Source organism: Gracilinanus agilis, unplaced genomic scaffold (assembly GCF_016433145.1).
Source record: "Gracilinanus agilis isolate LMUSP501 unplaced genomic scaffold, AgileGrace unplaced_scaffold48, whole genome shotgun sequence".
Classification (NCBI taxonomy): Eukaryota; Metazoa; Chordata; class Mammalia; order Didelphimorphia; family Didelphidae; genus Gracilinanus; species Gracilinanus agilis.
The window spans coordinates 32,623-38,366 of NW_025382465.1; the positions used below are offsets into that span (position 1 = coordinate 32,623).

The 5,744-nt window shown below is 50.2% G+C and overlaps 1 pseudogene; it reads left to right on the forward strand.

Annotated features, from left to right (window-relative positions):
* The first annotated feature begins 4,216 nt into the window (after positions 1-4,216).
* Positions 4,217-5,738, forward strand: LOC123255527 (annotated as a pseudogene).
* Positions 5,739-5,744: the final 6 nt, after the last annotated feature.

Sequence of the window (5,744 nt, forward strand, 5' to 3'; positions counted from 1 at the left end):
AAATTATAAGTTGTGTTTTCCCCAAGATTTTGGTATCCTCTCCTAGTCAGACTCCTTATTCTTACACTATTTCCTTTTTTTTTTTTTAATTTTAAACCCTTAACTTCTGTGTATTGACTTATAGGTGGAAGAGTGGTAAGGGTGGGCAATGGGGGTCAAGTTACTTGCCCAGGGACACACAGCTGGGAAGTGGCTGAGGCCAGATTTGATCCTAGGACCTCCCATCTCTAGGCCTGTCTCTCAATCCACTGAGCTACCCAGCTGCCCCTCACTATTTCCTTTTAAATCAGTGGTTTGTTTTAGATGAGTCCCCCTTGTCCCCTCTATTGATTTGCTTTCCTTTCCACCTCCTCCCTTATTATTCCCCTATTTTTATTTTTAAGGCCTAATAAATTCCCTCCCCCTTCTCCTCCCCTCCCTTTTTTGACCTCCCCACTCCCCTGCTCCCCTTGGTTAATCCCTTTTGACTTTCTCAGTAGGGAGTTAGATAGAATTCTATATCCCAATGGATATAGTTACTCTTTCCTCTCAGGGTTAGTTCCTCTGAGAGTAAGGTTTAGATATTACCTTGTAATGCTCTCTTCTTCTCCTTCTTATAATAGTATTCATCACTTCCCCTTCTCATGCTCTCTTTGTGTGGCATAGAATATCCTTTTTTCTTATTCATTCGAGTTTCTCTTGGTGCCACCCACTATTCACCCCCCCTCTTTTTTCCCCACCCCATATCATCTTAGACCATTTAGTGCTCCAAATTCTCCCTATGAATAATTCTTCTAATTACTATAATAGTGAATATAGTTTTTGAAAATTACACATAACATTTCTCCATATAGGAATACAAAAAATTTGATATTATTAAGGCCCTTAAAGAGGCAAATTTAAAAATAAGAGTTTTTTTTAATTTCCCCTCTGTTTCTTATTTACCTTTTCATGTTTCTCTTGGTTTTTGTGGTTGGATATTGAACTTTCCATTTAGTCCTGGTCTTTTTTGTGCAAATACTTGGACATCTTCTATCTTGTTGAATGCCCATACTTTCCCCTGGAAGTATATAGTCAGTTTTGATGGGTAGGTGATCCTTGGTTGTAGATCCAGTTCTCTTGGCATTCTGAATATCACATACCAAGCCTTGCAGTCTTTTAGTGTGGAGGCTGCCAGATCCTGTGTGATCCTGATTGGTGCTCCTTGATATCTGAATTGTCTCTTTCTGGCTTCTTGTAAATTTTTTTCTTTTACTTGGAAGCTCTTGAATTTGGCTATTATATTCCTGGGGGTTGTCTTTTCAGGGTCTAGAGTAGAGGGTGATCTATGGATCCTTTCAATGTCTATATTGCCCTCTTGTGGTAGAACTTCAGGGCAGTTTTGCGGAATAATTTCTTTTAGTATGGAGTTCAAATTTCTTTTAATTTCTGCTTTTTCAGGAATACCAGTGATTCTCAAATTGTATCTTATAGACCTGTTTTCTTGATCTGTCAATTTTTCAGTGAGATATTTCATGTTTCCTTCTATTTTATCAGTCTTTTGACTTTGATTTATTTGTTCTTGCTGTCTTGAGCGATCATTGGCTTCTACTTGTCCAATTCTGGTCTTTAGAGACTGGTTTTCTTTTACAATCTTATGATTTTCCTTTACGATTTGGTCTATCCTGTTTTCCATTTGTTTAACTTTGCTTTCTAATTGGGAGTTTCTGTCTTTTAACCTGTTGATTTCCTTTTGAGCTATTTCCCACTTCTCTCCCCAAATCTCTTCCATCTTTCTAATGATCTCAGATTTGAACTCTTCAAGAGCTTGTGACCAATTTTAATTTTTTGGGGAAGGTTTGGATGTGATTACTTGTTTGTTCTCCTCTGCTGTTTGCTCTGTTGTCTGGATTTTTTCTATGTAAACGTTGTTGAGTGTTAAAGATGTCTTCTTGCTTTTTCTCTTTTGGGGTTCTTGTGCCTAGCTTACCATTATTGTTATTATTTCTTTCTCAATCAGAAGTCTGGGTGAGGCAGACAGGCTCTCTACCTATGGAGCTGTGGAGCAGTTTTCTCTTGAGTTAGAGAGCAGTGCACCATCTCAGCTTTATCCTTATGCCCAGGGTTGGTCTGCACTTTGTAGGCTCCTGAGGTCTCAAGTCTAGTTGTTCTCAGGTTCAAGCCTCCTGGTGGTCTCCTTGCTTGCTCCTCTGTCCAAAATTGCTTTAGCAGTCTCAAGGAGCTGCTTCCACAGTCATGCACCCCTCTACATATTAGAGGGCAGCCTGCATGTGGAACCAAACATTGGGGGGGTGTAGCTGTGCAGGATATCTGGGGGCTCTGCTCAGGAGAGTGGCTCCAAATATAATGCAGGGTTGCTGCAAGAATCTCTTGCATTTGCAAAACCACCTGAAGCAGCCCTGACAGTTGGAGAAATGGAATGTTGACCCAGCCATACCCTGGTCTCACGGCCAAAAACTGTTAGAGCTGGGACTATAAATATTCCTGGAGAACCAACTGTGGGGCTGATTTTCCTTGACCTTGCTCTTGACATCCTGCTATCCCCTGAATCTCCCCATTGGGCCCTGGGAAGAGGGAATTTGGGGGGGAGGAGAATGTGGGAATTAGTTTCCTTAGGCAGGCAGGGACAACTTTAAACCAAGCCATCACTTCATTTGTTAATCTGCTGGACTTTACTACATCAGGGCAGTGAAATTTATCCCTGGCTGAGGGGCTGGTTCCCTCAGCCTGATCTCTATCTTCTGTGACCCTCTCCCAGCACTGGCTTCAACCTTATCAACAGTTTCCAGACCTTAATCCTCTTCCCTCAGCTTACCCTTGCCTTTAACATACCCCTGGCCTTTATTCAAAGAGCTTCTGTTGATTCATTATACCATCAACTAGGGCCAAGGCTGAAGAGGGAAAGATAGCTTTCCCTTGTTTCTTTAGGGCAAAACCAGGAATCCATCTTGGTCAGAAAGTGAACCAGGTTTCACTTCCTGTAGGCCAGGAGTTTCACTCCAGAAGGGAGGGGCTTTTTACTCCTCCCCTCAAGGAAGCTTAGAGACACCAGGGAGGTTGACTAAAACATTTCAGCTAGGCTCACACAACCTCTGGCTGACCCAAATCATCCTGAACTAAAGAGATAGTCTCCCTGCCTAGAAGACTCAACTGATATCACCTAGCCCTCAAATACAAGCCTACTTAGCCCCTATTATCCCCTCATAACATTCTGGGGCTCCCCCATAATGAGCTGCTTAATCTCAGTGCAGTCTGGGTGGAGGTGAAAGGTAAAAAGAAGGAATAAGTGGGTGTGAGCCCCAGGCGTGGGAGCCTGGCAGTCCTTAGCGGTGCTTTGGCAGGAGGGTGTGGGTCCTGCAGAGTTTCTTAGATGGGGGAGGGAAGCCGGCTGGTGGAGGGGTGTGAAGCCAGGAAAGTGAGGGCAGAGCTGGCAGGAAAGAGAAAGGGTGTGACAGAGATAGAGGCATGTGGGGGCCCCAGTCATCCAGAAGAGCCAGGAGCAGCTTCGTTAATGAATTTCACAGGGCAGTGGGGGAGCAGATGGGAGGAGATGGGTCTAGCTGAGGACCTAAGTTGGGGCTGGGAGTGCAGAGTATGAGAGACCTGGGGGCTGGGCCAGACCTGGGATAGGGCAGAGTCTACCCTTTTGTGCACTAGAACCTGCGGGATTGTTTCCAGTGAAGGCAGTTTCTTGATCTCAGAGTACTATTGCAGGGATGACAAACCTATTGCACCCGTACCAAAGGGCATGCAGAGCTCTCTGTGGGCATGTGAGCTGCTCTCCAACCTTCCCTACTCCAGGTGTCCCTCTCCCCTCCCCCCCCCACCAGAGTTTGTTACTAGAAAGGCAGAGGTTCTGGTGCGGAGTTGCGCCCCTTCCCCTCTCCAGGGTACCTGAGGACATTTCTCCCATCACAGCTTCTCTCCCAGCAGCCCAATGGGAGTGCTTCCTCCCTCCCCTGTATCTCTGAAAGGTTCTCCATCTCTAAAAGGTTCACAATGGCTGAGCTATAGCCATGAGAATTACTCAAGCCCAGGGAGGTTCACCTGCAGTGTGAGGGTACAGAGGCTGGGAGTGGGTAGCCAAGTTGGGGAGGGGTCCAGCAGAGCAGGGTCTGGGGTTGCACACATGGTGTGAATGGGGTTCAGGGGTCACAGGTCAGACTTGGGTGTAGACACTCCATTTGGGAGGGGGAGCTGCCCTGAGCCAGGTCTGTGATCTGCCCCATTGTCTCAGGCTCTCACTCCCTGAGGTATTTCTACAGTGCCCTGTCCCAGCTGGAGTTCGGGGACTCGAGGTTCATCGAGGTGGGGTACGTGAATGATCAGCAGTTTGTGAGCTTCGACAGCACCAGTCAGAGTCCAAGGATGGAGCCTAGGGCCCCTGTATGGACAAGATGGAGGAGGAGCTCCCGGACTACTTGGACGTGGAATCTCAGACCTCCAGTAGGACCCCACAGTTTACTAGAGTGAACCTGGAGACCCTGCGTGAATACTACAACCAGAGCGGGGTCACTGTGTGCTGGGTCCAGTGTCACCCCCGGAGCAGAGTGGGGCAGGGGGAAGGCCAGGGTGCCCATCACTCCCACAGTCACCGGGCGGGGCCTGCACCCTGCCCTGCCACGCCCCTCTCCAGGGCGGGTCTCTGGGGCAACACCCAGTGGGGCCTGTCCTGAGGTGCTGACCTGGGCTGGGGGCGGGTCAGGACTTCACACCATCCAGACCATTTACAGCTGCAAGGTTTCCCCTGATGGCAGCTTCAGGCGCAGGTCTTTCCAAGGCGCCTTTGATGGGCTCGTCTACCTTGCCCTGGACACGGAGACCCTCACGTGGACAGCGGTGGACACTGGAGCTGAGAACACAAAGCGCAAGTGGGAGGCGGAGAGGAGCTACACCAAGGGACATGAAGCCTTTCTGGAGGAGGAATACGAGCAGTGACTGAAGAAGTGCCTGGAGATGGGGAAGGATGTTCTGCTGAGGACAGGTACTGTCCCGCCCCAGTGTGCTCTGCACTCAAGGCCCAGCCTCAGCCTCCACTGGCCTCTCTGCACCTCCCCTACAGGCCCAGCCCGCATGTCCAGACTCTGAGGGACTCCTTAGACCTCAGGCCAGAGGTGGGGTCGTTTCTGTCTTCCCATCAGACTTTGCCCTGCCCAGGGTAGAGACAGAAGGGGGAGCCTAGACATACCTCTGACCTTTGCCCCCAGACCCCCCTTCTGCCAGAGTGACCCGGCACAGCGGCCCAGACGGGGAGGTGACCCTGCGGTGCCGGGCCCAGGGCTTCTACCCCGCAGAGATCTCCCTGGCGTGGCTGCGGGATGGCGAGGAGCAGCTCCAGGACACGGAGTTCATCGAGACCAGGCCGGGGGGAGACGGCACCTTCCAGAAGTGGGCCGCTGTGGCCATGGCCCCGGGCCAGGAGGACAGATACAGCTGCCGAGTCCAGCACGAGGCCCTGGCCCAGCCCCTCAGCCTGAAATGGGGTGAGAGCAGGGAGGAGGGCCGGGAAAGGGGGAGGAAGGGGGAGCTCTGGGGGGGCCTCTGGGAAGGGCTGAGAAGGCCAGGCAGAGCCAGCTCAGGCCTTCCTCTCCTCTCCCTCCTCAGAGCCCCAGGCCTCCTCCGTGTGGGTCATTGTGGGGGTCGCTGCTGGGGTCCTCGTCCTGGTCACTGCAGTCCTGGCTGGAGCTGTGATGCTGAGGAGAAGGAAGTCAGGTAGAGAAGCCTGGAAGGGGCCCCTCACACAGCAGGAGGCTGGCCCAGGGGGG